The sequence below is a fragment of the Pan paniscus genome, chromosome 3 (genome assembly GCF_029289425.2).
Source record: "Pan paniscus chromosome 3, NHGRI_mPanPan1-v2.0_pri, whole genome shotgun sequence".
Classification (NCBI taxonomy): domain Eukaryota; kingdom Metazoa; phylum Chordata; class Mammalia; order Primates; family Hominidae; genus Pan; species Pan paniscus.
In genome coordinates this window covers 115,459,089-115,473,522 of record NC_073252.2, presented here as the reverse complement: position 1 = coordinate 115,473,522, position 14,434 = coordinate 115,459,089, and the positions used below count along the sequence as shown (strand labels likewise).

Sequence of the window (14,434 nt, the reverse complement as noted above, 5' to 3'; positions counted from 1 at the left end):
AAGATGAGGATGAAGGAGAGTTTATTTATGATGGAATGGGGATCCAGTAACCATAATGGTATGGATTGTAAGAAACATCAGTAGGGGAATGACAAATTCATGGGCTGAATGTGCAAAGTAGTATAGAAAGAAGAGAGTATGACAATGGTTATAGTCATGATTACATTTCATCTCCTAATTTCTAGTTCTGAACTACCCACAGTTACTCAGTATATTCAAGGGCTGTCTCTATGACCTCTAATTAATACGGAGGCTTGGGGTATTTTATTCCATTTAAGAGTTTCTATATTCATTTCGTTATCCTATCGCTATTCCTTAAATTTCTATACACTTGAAGTGCATGTATATATTTGTATGTGTGCTTATATTAACCTTCCTCAGCCATTCTACAGGACTATAAAGATAATTTAGTACTCCTTTGTGAATTAGGCACTCAAAGTTAACAGCAAAATTTAGGGAGACAATGTCAAAAAGAGCTTTTCTCTGTCAACTTTTTTTTTCTGTAGTTGACTAAAGAATTGTTTTCTTATATACCTACATATGTGCATAAAGAAACACATGAAAGGAAGTGAACATATTTTAATTATGAACTTTGGAGCTCTATTTAATGGTGTAATTTAAGAAAAATAAAACTAATTATAATTCAAGATTATCTCCTGAACATCTTGGTACTTTCTAACTTGTGATGCCAAGTTGGTGATCCTCTTACACATCTTTTAACCAGACTTGTCTTCTTTTGGCTAAAATCTAGTGTTTTCAGAGAAGACCAACTCTTCAAACCAAAATGGGTGTAATCAGGAAAAATTGCAAGTAAAAACGTTATTAACCCTTTTAAAAATAATCTGAAAAATATTTTGATTTATAGACTTGTATTATTTTAAACTAACATTTCCTTCCACTGACAAATATAAGTGATATTTGGCAGAGTTTCAGAGGACCACCAAAGCTTAAATTAAACATTTGGAGAATATTGTCTCTACTCATGCATGTGATTCCTAAACACTGTTCAGTAATTAATCTGAACTGCTTCCAAAAATAAAAAAAAAAAGCAATGTATAAAACAAAATAAAATCCTACTCTTCTACAGTTCTACTTCAGTGAGTTCTAGGAAGAAAAATCAAGCCCAAAGTTTAGTTGTGAACATACAGGTATCATTTATCCAAGTGTATATTATCTATGCAATTGACTAAGAAGCCTGGGCACAAAAGCACAGGTGTTATTAGGTTGAAACAACTCTCTGTGTACCCTTTTCCAGGAATTCCATGTACCTCCTAGGCATGAGTGTGAGCTAACTAGGAAATTAGATCAGTTCTACTCTAAACAAAAATAAGAGCTCCTGAAACTATGCACAAGTTTATTTGAGTAAAAGGAAGTCAAATTATTCTGCTAAGTTCTTTTACATCTTGTGTTAGGGAAAGAAAATAGTAAAGCTACAGATATAAAATAAGAAAGACCTTAAGATCCCAAGAGAGATACATTTTAGCAGTTCTTGCTTTTATTTTTGTGTATCCTAAGACAGATATATTTTAGTGGTTCTTACTTTTATTTTGTTTATCCTAAGAGAGATACGTTTGTAGATCCTAAGGGAGAGATATTTTGTCAGTTTTTACTGTTACTTTTTCTAACTATACTGTTTTCTTAATATTTATATTAGACAAATTTATTTTGGATATAAAGAGGTCTGTTTGTTCACAATGTGGAAAAATAATAGAAAATAAAGAAAAGAAGGGTAAGAAAAAGGAAAAAGCATTAATACTTTGTGGATTAGATAATGTGGTATGCACTTTGGTAAATATTTTAATCGCAATTTTCTGAAATTTTTACTGATTCCACTATAATTTTCAATAGGAAAATGTTCTCATTGAATTTATTTTAGATGCCAACTATCTGAAACAGTGTAATGATCTTTAAAATTTCCTTTTTGGAGGCTGTAGGGAATAGCATCAATGTTTCCAGAATGCTAAATTTTTTTTTTAATTTTGAAAAAATAGTAGGAAGTTTTGGAAGAGGAATATAAATACCATACAATATAATCTTCCTATCAGTTCTTGATTTCCTTCTATATTCTAGATTATTGTCCATTAGCTATATGTTTTCTATGCCTGACATGAAAAACTACCGCAAAGTTGGTAGCTTAAAACAACAGAACTTCATTCTCCAATAGTTCTGATGGCCAGATACCCAAAATCCAGGTGTTGGGAGAGCTGTACTCCCTATAGAGGCTCTAGAGGTAAATTGTTTCTATACCTGTTCTGGCTTTTGGTGGTTAGTGACTTCCTTCACTTTTGGCCACATCACTCCAATTTCTGCTTCTGTCTTCACATCACCGAACCTGTTTCTGTCTCCTCCTCCGTACGTCTCTTACAAGGACCTTTGTTGCTCTTCTAGGCAATCCAGGATGATTTCCTCATCTCAAGATCCTTCAGCTAATTATAATGACAAAGACTCTTTTTCTAAATAAGGTAATATTCATGGGTTCTTGGATTAAGGCGTGAACATATCTTTTGGAGGGCTACCAGTCAGCCCACTACATCTACCATCTGTAATATCAATCTGTGAAAAGAACTTAGTACTTTCTAAAATGACTTGCTTAAGGTGTGATGCCAAACTCTATTTCACTGAGCCAAAATCTGATTCCACATATTTTCCCCATAATTCCAGTTCTGCCATTTGAGGTCCATCTTATGTCCATTTTCTGTTGCTATCACAGATTGGGTAATTTATAAAAAATAGAGGTGTATTTATTTCATTGTTCTAGTGACTGGGAAGTCCGAGAGTGTGGCACTGGTATCAGGTGAGGGCCTTTCTACTGTGTCATAACATGGCAGAAAGCATTCACATGGTGAGAGGGTAAGAGTATATACATGTCAGTCAGGTCTCTCTTCCTGTTTTATACAGCCACCAGTTCCAGGAAGCCCCACACTGATGACCGTATCTAATCCTAATTACCTCCCAAAGATCCCACCTCCAATCAACATGTGATTTGGAGATTAAATTTCTAGCTTAAAAAATTTGAAATTTGGGAGAGACATTCAATTCACAGCAAAGCCCCATTAAATAAATGTACTATCTTACCACAATATGATCTTCTAAATATTTGAAAATTGGTATTTTTTCTTGAAAAATTATTTTCATTAATTTTTCAATACTCCTGAATTCCATTTTCTGTATCTTCATTTCTGTTTTTTTTTTATTTTACTCCTAATGAGTCACTCTGCCTCCTTCAAGATTAACTTGAGGCTTACTAATAGGTAGAATGAGTGTCTTGCCATCACATTAATCACAAAATGCCAGTGTATAATATAATAATACATTGCCTCTTGCAGTGCACTATTCCATTTCTATATTAATAGAAACATCAGGGATAGATTATATGCAGTTTCCCGTAGGCAGATGAAATTGAAAGGGTTTTTCTTTAACTTACTGCTATTTCTTCTATTTGTATTAAATTTCTTGAGTAATTTATGGCAGGTGTCATTCCTACTCTCTCAAGAGTTAGTAAAACCCAACAGAACTATTCATTTTATTCTCTAAAAATTGCATTGAGTGATCCCAGAGGCAGTGTGGAGTTACAGATAAAGTATCATTAGACAAAATCTATTGGCTGACAAACCACTGCAGAAGAAAGAACATACAAGCATACATAGGAAAATTGGTTTCTAATGGAGTGACAAATGATGAAGTGTGTTTATATAAATTTAAAGGAGATAATTTATTGGTAATTAATAAAACTATTTGTTGAAATATGTGATTATGTTAATGTTTATATTATTCCATTTGAAATTGTCCTTCTTTTAGTCATTTAATTTCAATCTATACTAAGTGTAAATCATAATTTAGGTTTCACAAATATCAAATGTGTCAAATTATTCTTACCATAAATATATTAAAGATAATTTTAGATTTCATTCAGATTATCTGCATTATTCTGTTCTGTTCTCACACAGCTAATAAAAACATACCTAAGACTGGATAATTTATAAAGGAAAGAGATTTAATTGACTCACAGTTCCACATGGTTGGGGAGGCCTCACAATCATGGTGGAAGAGCAGAGGACATCTTATATGATGGCAGGAAAGAGAGAACTTGTGCTGGAGAACTCCCCTTTACAAAACCATCTCGTGAGACTTATTCACTATCATGAAAACAGCATGGAAAAGACCCACCCCATGATTTGATTACCTCCCACTGGGTCCCTCCCACGACACATGGGAATTTGAGAGCTACATTTCAAGATGACATTTGGGTGGGAACACGGCCAAACTGTATAATTATCTTAGAGCTGAATCATTAATGTATTACCAGTAATCTAGTTTCCCACATATTTTGTTTTTTTATGTTAAAATATAGGCAACGAATTATCTCAAATATATTAAAATGTCCCTTCTCTTAGTTTCAATAGAATTGTGATGTATACAATACAATGAAAATAACCACATATACACAACATCATCAGTTTTATTTCCCAAGCTTCTTCTTCCTCCAACGCACATTTTCTGTTAATATCAAGGCTTTGTCCATTTGAGGCAATTAATGGATTTTTAAATGAAACGAATGGATGACACTGATATTGGTTACTAAGAAATTTGGTTTGATAGACTGTACTATTAATGGAGATGTTAAATATTGAAATAAACATCGAAAAGAGGATAATGAGTCAAAGACATTATAATTTTGTTATTCATATAAATAAGTTCCAAAACAGTATTTCTGAGGAGCAGGCAGCTTTCCTACAAGAAGATCCTATACTACACCCTTTCTACCCCTGCCTTCCCAGGTTTTTGCAGTCTTCTGCATTGAATCAAGGGGGGAAAGGCATGAAGAGTCAGAGAGTGGAGGCTTTTATGGGATAGTACTAGAAGTAGGACTTGACACTTTTACTCATTTCTCTTTGACTAGCATTCAGTCACACATTCACACCAATGGCCAGGGAGCCTGAGACACAAAATAAACTGGGTTTAGAGAAGAGCTACCAAGTCTGTCATACTGGGGAAGATGCTTTATGGGAAAATCGTTTTTTAATAGTTTATTGGTTTTCAGGAAGTAATATAATTCAGATAATAAAAGTTTATTACTCAGAAATCAGGTCTAGTTAGATGATTTGTGGGACAAGGTACAAAATGAAAACGCGAGGCCCCTTGTTCAAAACAGAGAAACAGTGCCACTTAATGTAATAAAATATAAAGGCTTTTACTTCAAAAATTCTTGTAATACTTTCAAACATAAGAGTGAATAACAGTGATACATAGTTTTAGTAACATATACTGTATCAAAAGAATCATCTTGCTTGGAAAAAAATTGCTAGACAAATATATAAAATGGCTTTTACAAGCCATTTAAACAGCAACCCAAACAGGCAAGTTTTTAGGAACCATAATCCTGAAATTAGCTCGAATTCACCTCAGATTTTTCCTAGAATACATTATAAAAATTGTATTTAAGGAAGATTGTACCGTATCAGAAAACCGAAGCATCAGAAGCGATAGAGAACAAAAGGAACAGTTCAGGGCTGCCCAGTTCAGAAGCTAGGACAAGAGAGGCAAAAATCCAGAGATAAAGAATTTTCAGGTCATGAAAATGACACATATTCCAAGAAACAAATCAGAAGACAAATCAGCCTCCCAAAACTGGGAGGCTGAATTGTTGAGCAGAGATTTTAGCAGCTATGTTATCCTAAATGGAGAATGAGTGAATTTCAAGCTTTACCATGGAGGAAAGACTTTAGGAAATACCTCAAGACTTCAGTTGAGACAATGGAAGGACTATGCCTTATGAATGAAGGTCACTCCACAGGAGTAAAGGTTGTGTTCTACTGTGGTATATTACACAGTATCATATTTACACCATGTGTGATCAACTCTATGGAGAAAGTCACATGGCCTCCAGGCAACAGCCAATGAGGAACTGAATCCCTCATCCAAAAGCCCAAAAGGACCTGAATTCTGCTACAATCACATGAATAAGCATGGAAGTGTATCCTTCCCCAGGTAATCCTTGGGAGGACTGCTGCCCTGCTGACACATGGAATTCAGCATGTGACACTTTGAAGCAGAAAGTCCAGCTTAATCATTCCCAGATTTCTGGCCTATATAGACTGTGAGATAATAAATGTGTTGTTAAAACCAGTAAGTTTGGGAGTAATTTGGTACTTGCAATAGATACCTAAAGTGGCTATAGTATGCATGAGAAACAGAAACAGATTATCCTTAACCAAGCCTCAAACCCAGTAGTCCAAGAATGAAACTGATCTGCTGGCACTTGATCTGCTAAAAATAACAGAGACTAGAGACTCCATAATTTTTAATATGCAGCCTGGCATCTGTTCAAAATTTTTGAGACATGACAAAAACAGGCAAAAATGAGTGAAAAAGAAGGTGAAAAAAAAGCAGAGCTGATAAAAGAGACCAAGTGTTGATTCAGAATTCAGAGGGATTAAACAATGACTTTTAAATAATCAATATGGGTCATATAAAGTATGCAGTTTGTCTGCAAAGCATGTAATAAAATTTAAAGTACAACTTTAAGTTCTAAATGCACAATTTAGAAAGGAAGAAAAGTTGCAAAACATTGATTTAAACTTTCAGTTCAAGAAGCTTGTTGGATAAAAAGCAAATTAATCTCAAAGGAATAGTAAAGATAAGAGAAAAACCAATGAAATAGGGAATATAAATTAGATCCATTCTTTGAAAATTTTGATTAAAATTATAACTTGTTAACATCTTATCAGAAAAAAGAGAGATAATGTAAGTTATCAATATCAGAATAAATAACAGAACATCAACCTAAATCTCACAGATAAAAAGACATTATGACGAATTTATAGTAATAAAGTTAGAATTTTCACAATAATGGATGAGTTCTCAAAATATATAACTCACCACAATTAGCGTTAGAATAAATAGATAATCTGAATGGTCTCACTAAAGAAATCGAATCTAAAATTAAATACCTACACACAAACACTTATCTTTACACACTTTTGAACTCAGATGATTCAAAGGGAAGTCTTCCAAATGTCTAAGAAAGGAATTATACCAATTTTACACAAATTCTCCCAAAGATTAAGACTGGAAGAACTTCCACATCATTTTCTTATTCTATAATAACCTTGATACCAAAACTAGAAAAGAAAAAATAAATTACAATATAATATCTCTCATAAATATATATATAAGCCTATAAAAATATTCCCAAATCAAAGTTATATATAACAACCAACATTAATAGACAATTATATAGTAAGTTTTATTTCATGAATGTAAGGTTAGTTTACTGTTGAAAAATCAATAAAGTCATCATGTTAACAGATTAAAAAACAAAACCCACATGATAATTTTAAGGCATAAACAAAGCCTTAAATACAATATGAATAAAATTCAATACCTGTCCATGATCAAAATTCTTAGCAAACTCTATAAATATAAAAATAAATTAATCTGGTAAACTATACAAAGCCCACATACAACCTACAGCTAACATTATATTTAATGGTGAAATAGTTAATAGTTTCCCTTTAAGGATGGGAACAAGACACAGATATACACCACCATTGCTGCTAATGAACTCCAAATGTTCTTGCCACTAAAATAGGGTATGAGAAATAGAATAAAACATATAAATATTGAAGAGGGAAAAGGAAAATATTTAGGAAATTGAATAGTATTATAAGCAATCTATTAGAATTAATGAATAAATTGAAAAAGATCATGGGGCACAGGTTACCAAATGGATTTCTATATAGTGACAATTAGAAATTGGAAAACAAAATAAAAATCTTATTTACAATACTATGCGAATAATACATTCCTTAGGGATAACTAACAAAAGATGCACTGGATATCTATAAATTTAAGGTATTATTGAGACACTGAATGAGACAAATAAATGAAAGTGTATAAAGAATTTATTGATTGGAAAATTAAAAACTTTTAGGATACTAATCTCCCAAATGCTTCTATAGATTTAATACAATTACTATCAAGATCCTTCTTTATGAAAATTTAAAAGTTGATTCTAATATGTATATAAAAATGAAAATGACCCAGGATAGACAAGTTAGTCTTGAGGAAGAAGAAGAAAAGCTTTAGGGTATACCTTGATATGAAGGGCTTAGCAATTAAGACAGTGTGGTATTGATTCAAGGACAAATTGATGTATGGAACAGAATCCAGAGTCAGACCAGACATACACAGTGACCTGATTAATGAACAAGCTTCACTGCTGTTTAACAGGCAAAAAGATAATCTTCACAATAAATTGTGCTGGGTATATGGCACATCTACTGGGAAAAAAAATGAATTTTGACTCATTTACTGGAAACTTAGGTTTAAGGGGCCCCAATTTAATCATAATGACACAAAATAGGACAAATTAAAGAGAAAAAGTATTCTTTTTTCAGAATACATTTTTCCAGTCTTAGAAGGACTAGATAAAATGTTTGCTAATAACAAAGAACTAGAAAGTAGAGGCAGTCAAACTAAAGGCCTGAGGCATTCGCATTTACTCAGAGATTCTACAACCAAGAGGTACATCTTAGTTACCTGAAAAGTGTTTTAAAAATACATATTCTTTTCTTTGGGGACTATATCTTTTATTTAATTTTAACTTTCATTTTAGATGTGGGGTATACATGTGCAGATTTGTTACCTGAGAATATTGGATGCTGCTGAGGTTTGGAGTATGGATCCTGGCACCTTGGTAGTGAGCATAGTACCTGATAGGTAGTTTCTTAACTCATCCCCCCCTCCAATCCCTCCACCCTCAAGTAGTCCGCATTGTCTGTTGTCCCCATATTTATATGATATGCACATCCCATGTGTGCTCAATGCTTAGCTCCCACAAGGCTGGAACTGAAGGCCAGAATCCTGAACAAATTAATGCAGGAACAGAAAACCAAAAGTACATATTCTTAATTCCTAAATAGGAAGGCCCCAACTCAGTAGCCGTAGTACAAGAAGTTGGGCATCTGAGTTCTTAAATGTTCTAAAAGTGCTCTAGTATACAGCAAGAGTGTCCTTCTTTGGCATAAAGTTTTAGATAAAAATCATAGTACGAGGCAAGGAATGCCTAGTCATTCTATGAGATTTCCTTGGGCCATATTCTACACTCCTAACTGGGGGAGTCAAGAAGGAATCAAAAACTGGATTCAAAAACCTACTTCCTCAAGAAAGTACTGCATACACTGACATGACTGAAAGTATACATTTTCTGAAAAATAATATATCCCAATGTGTCAAAAGTCATAACCTATGACTCAAAAATTTATTAAATTATAGTACTTAAGCATGGCTAACATTATATATATATATATATATATATATATTCCATGTACTCATGGCCTTTTTGATAGTCCATAGTACAGTCTCTGCTATATCTTAAGTGCTGAATCCATGTGAGTTATTATAATATGTACTTTATTGAAGCAAAATGTTTCTAGATATAAATAGTAGGAGAAACAGACTATTAGACATATTACCAAAATATTATCAGTGTGTTCTTGAGCAATATGATTCCTGAATTCATACTTTGTTTTATAGCTTTATGTTTATTTTTATTTATCCAGTTTTCTAATAAAACACTTATATGACTTCTAGAAACAGAAGAAACTGCTAAAAGAAAATTAGAAAATTACAAGTTTCATGAAAAATCTTATTTGGTAAAAATATTAAAATACCATACACACAAGAAGAAAAAGAACTATGTAAGTTGTTCCTCTGTGAAAAAACAAAAATGACTTTTGAGTTCTTCACTTTCCATTTTTCAGAAACACCGGACTTTCACAGCAAAAATAACTTTTGACTGGCTTATTTATAACATGGTAGTCATAGCTGTGTAATATATTTTCTAGGCCATTCTTATAAATCACCTCAAACTTATTGGGGTAGGCTGAATAATGACCCCCAAAGAATAATGTATACCCCAAAGAAGTCCACATTCTAATCCCTGGAACCTTTGAATATGTTACCTTACATGAAAAAAATAAGCACCTGGTCATCTAATGTATGCAGCACATCTATTATTTAAAATCATGAATATATGTAACCAAATAGCTCTAAATACAGTTTAGTTTCATCCTTTTAATCTACTATTATTGGAAGATGAAACTGGCATAAAGGATAAGTTCACCTTAAGATAAACTATAGTAAGTTGCTGTTTTCTCCCTGGCAGGCTGTCGCTATTGCATTTCTGACAAACAGTGGGTATCATATGTTTAATGAGTTTTCTTATGGCAATCTAACACCTTTTCATTCACTGCTTTCATTAGGGACTGGCAGTTGATCATAGCTTTGGTATAGCAAAAGAATCATATCCAGTAAGATGGCCAACTAAATGCAGACAGGTGGAACAGCTCCTACCTGAAGACTGAGACGACTGGCATGCTCCTAACATGCTCCTAACAGATCTTCTCCAGAGTGAACAGAGGGAGGACATGGAAGCTGGGCAGAAGGAGGAGAACGTTGGGAACCCTACGTGGAGATAAACTGCACCCGGACTCATTCCTGACCACCAATGGCTCTGGAGGAATGGGTGAGTTGAAATGGCAAACAGCAATCCGCCCTCACCACAGGCCTCTGGACCACCAGCAGGAGACCCCTCAACCATCACAGGCATTCGAATTGGCAGGGAGAGCTGTTTAGAGAAGTGGTAGGGACAGTAAGCCAGCTGATGTGGATCCCAGAGTGTTTGGTGCAGGAGCATCTGTAGCAGAGTAAGGCCAGAGATGGCCATCCTGCTAGGCTTGACCTGCTCCCATAGGAAACATTAGCCCTAGAGGAACTGCTGGATCTGAACACTACAGGGTGGTCTTGTCCAACAGATAGGGCCAGTCTGATCTGAGCGCTCCCTGGTCTGCTGGCCTCTCCCACAGCCCCACCATGACCATGCCTGCTTGCAGGTCAGCCCCAAGTGGTCTGGGGGCCTGTGTCATAGTTTCTGCACTGGTAGACTGTGCGGAACTGGCAGAGAGCTCCAGTGGGGCAACACCTACGTCGAGGCCCCAGCCCACATGCTCCCTCCCTATACTGCAGCTTCCCGCCTGGGCTCAGGGCAACTCCCCAGATTGCTCTGTTGGTGTATGTCTGTGCAGGCAGGTTTTGCTTTCCTAGCACTGACAGCACATTGGAGTCCAGTCTGCCTCCCCTTCCCTTCCAGAATGCCACTGCAGACAGAGCCTTGGAGGGCACAGAGCCAGCAAGCCCCACACCTACAAGCACCCCACCCTTGTACTAACACTATGCAGAGAACAGTGGATCCTCCTCTGTCCTGAGCCATCACTCCTGCTTGAAGGAACAAAGAAGTTACCCAGACCTGCGCCTGCCATTGCCTGGTCCCTGAGCCAACACTACCTTCAGCACAACTGTTCACACAGTCTCCAGCAGGGGTCCCCAGCCACCCCCACCTTCCCCACCAACCAAGCTGCAAGGGAGGCAGGCACTGCAGAACCCACTAGCACTCTGCCACAGCTGCCACTACTGCTATTGCTGGAATGTGAGGATGGATCCTGCTGTCACTGCACTGTGAAAGGCTTTGGCTGACACCATCCATTGGAGTGTAGTAACTGGGGGTCTGGGAGCACCTCAGATTCCCCGAGCTCGGTAGATTCCTAACCTTGAGAAGCCAGAGAGCAAAGTTGGGGCCCAATATATGTCCCCCAGTTAGAACACACAGTTCAGGATTTGGGAGCACAGTGTTGGTCCCCTAAAATCTTCCGGAAATGAAACCAGTCAACTGAATCCATGTTATACAACAATCAAACCCTCAAGGGAATCAAATAAGATAAAAGCAAACAAACAAAAAAAATCAAAAGGTCAGCAATGTCAAAGAATGAAGGAAGACAAGCCCACAAAGACGAGAAAGAATCAGCACAAAATCCCTGACACTCACAAAGTCAGAGGGCCTTTTTTCCTGCAAACAGCTGAATCATCTCTCCAACAGGAGTTCTGAACTGGGCTGAGCTGCTGAAATAACAGAAATAGAATTCAGACTAAGGATAGGAAAAAAGATAATTGAGCTAAAGATGTATATTAAGACTCATTCCAAGGAAGCTAAAAATCACATTAAAACAATGCAGGAACAGACAGACAAAACAGGCAGTGTAGAAAAATAATGGAACCAATCAACCTGATAAAGCTGAAAAATGCACTATAAGAATTTCATAAGGTACTCACAAGTATTAGTAGCAGAATAGACCAAGTGGAGGAAAGAATCTCAGAGCTTGATGGCTGCCTTTCTGAAATAAGACAGTCAGACAAGAACAGAGAAAAAAGAAGGAAAATAAATGAACAAAACCTCAGAGAAATAGGGGATTATGTAAAGAGATCAAATGTATGACTCATTGCTCTCTCTGAAAGAGATGAGGAGAATGGAAGCAACTTGAAAAACATATTTCAGGATATCATCCATAAGAACCTCCCCAACATAGCTAGAAAGGCCACCAATCAAATTCAGAATATATTCCCAACACAGAAGCACACAGATTCATAAAGCAAGTTCTTAGAGACCTTCAAAGAGACTTAGACTCCCACATAATATTGGCAGGAGACTTCAACACTCCACTGACAGCATTAGATAAACCATCGAGGCAGAAAATTAACAAAAACATTCAAGACCTAAACTCAGCATTGGTTCAAATAGATCTGATAGACATCTACAGAACTCTGCACCAGAAAACAATAGAATATACATTCTTCTCATCACCATATGGCACATACTATATAATCGATCACATAATCACAAGTAAAACACTCCTCAGCAAATGCAAAAGAACTTAAATCATAGCAAGCACTATCTCAGACCACAGCACAGGAAAGTTAAAAACCAAGACTACGTACTTCACTCAAAAGCATTCAATTACATGGAAATTGAATAACCTGCTCCTGAATGACTTATGGGTAAATCATGAAATTAAGCGAGAAATCAAGAAGCTCTTTGAAAGTAATGAGAACAAAGGTGCAACATGCTAGAATCTCTGGGACACAGCTAACACAGGGTTAAGTGGGAATTTTATAGCACTAAATGCTCACATCAAAAAGTTAGAAAGATCTCAACTTGACAACCTAATGTCACAACTAAAAGAACTAGAGAAAGTAGAATAAATCAACCCCAAGCTAGCAGAAGACAAGAAATAAGCAAAATCAGAGCTGAACTGAAGGATATTGAGATACAAAAAAACCCAAACCACTCTAAAGATCAACAAATTAAACAGCCTGTTTTCTGAAAATATTAATAAAATAAATAGACCATTAAATAGACTAATAAAAAATAAGGGAACAGATTCAAATAAACACATTCAGAAACAACAAGGGGCATATCACCACTGACCCTGCAGAAATACAAATAACCATCACATAATATTATGAACCCCTTTATGCACATCAAGTAGAAAATCTGGAAGAAATGGATAAATTCCTGGACATGGACATCCTCCTAAGACTGAACCAGGAAAAATTGAGTGCCTAAATAGAACAATAATCAGCTCTGAAATTGAATCAGTAATAAATAGCCTACCAACCAAAAAAAATCCCAGGACAAAATAGATTTACAGCTGAATTGTACCAGATGTACAAAGTAGAGCTGGTATCATTTCTCCTGAAACCACACCAAAAAATTCTGGAAGAGAGGCTCCTCCCTAACTCATTCTATCATGATACCAAAACGTGACAGAAACACAACAAAAAAGGAAAATTTCAGGCCAATATCCTTCATGAACATTTATGCAAACATCCTCAAAATACTGGCAAGCCAAATCCGACAACACTTCAAGTATCTTTTCTACCATGATCAAGTAGGCTTTATCCCTAGGATGTAAGGTTGGTTCAACATACACAAATCAGTAAACGTGATTCATCATTTAAACAGAACTAAAGACAAATCCACATGATTATCTCAATAGAAGCAAAAAACCTTTTCAATAAAATCCAACACCCCTTCATGTTGAGACTTCAACACAGTAATAGGGCTAGACTTCAACACACCACTAGCAGTATTAGATAGATCACCAAGGCAGAAACATTAGCAAAGATATTCAGAGCCTGAACTCAAGATTGGACCAAAAGGATCTGATAGACCTCTATAGAGCTCTCCACTACAAAACAACAGAATATGCATTCTTCTCATTGCCACGTGGCACATAATCTAAAACTGACCATATAACTGAACATAAAACAATCATCAGCAAATGCAAAAGAATTGATATAATAACAAACACACTGCCGGACCACAGTGAAATAAAAATAGAAGCCAAGACTAAGAAAATTGTTCAAAACCATGACATTACATGGAAATTAAACAACATGCGCCTGAATGACTTATGAGAACAGAGACACAACATACCAGAATTTTTGGCACATATAAAAAAACCCTTCAAAAGATCAATGAATTCAGGCCTTCATTTTTTTGAAAAAAGTCATAAAATAGGCTGCTATCTAGAATATA

At 35.7% G+C, this 14,434-nt stretch overlaps 1 long non-coding RNA gene across 4 annotated transcripts in view; it reads right to left on the bottom strand.

Annotated features, from left to right (window-relative positions):
- The window catches only part of LOC117980040 (uncharacterized), a 118,124-nt gene extending 105,382 nt beyond the window's left edge, over window positions 1-12,742 (bottom strand). For 3 of the 4 annotated variants that reach the window (XR_010112012.1, XR_004671167.3, XR_008625218.2), the window contains exons 1-2: window positions 12,169-12,742; window positions 11,885-11,958 (exon numbers count right to left, since the gene is read on the bottom strand). This is a non-coding gene — a long non-coding RNA (uncharacterized LOC117980040). The remainder of the gene's footprint in view (window positions 1-11,884; window positions 11,959-12,168) is intronic. The other variant, XR_004671168.3, reaches the window with a different exon arrangement.
- Between the last annotated feature and the right edge of the window lie 1,692 nt (window positions 12,743-14,434).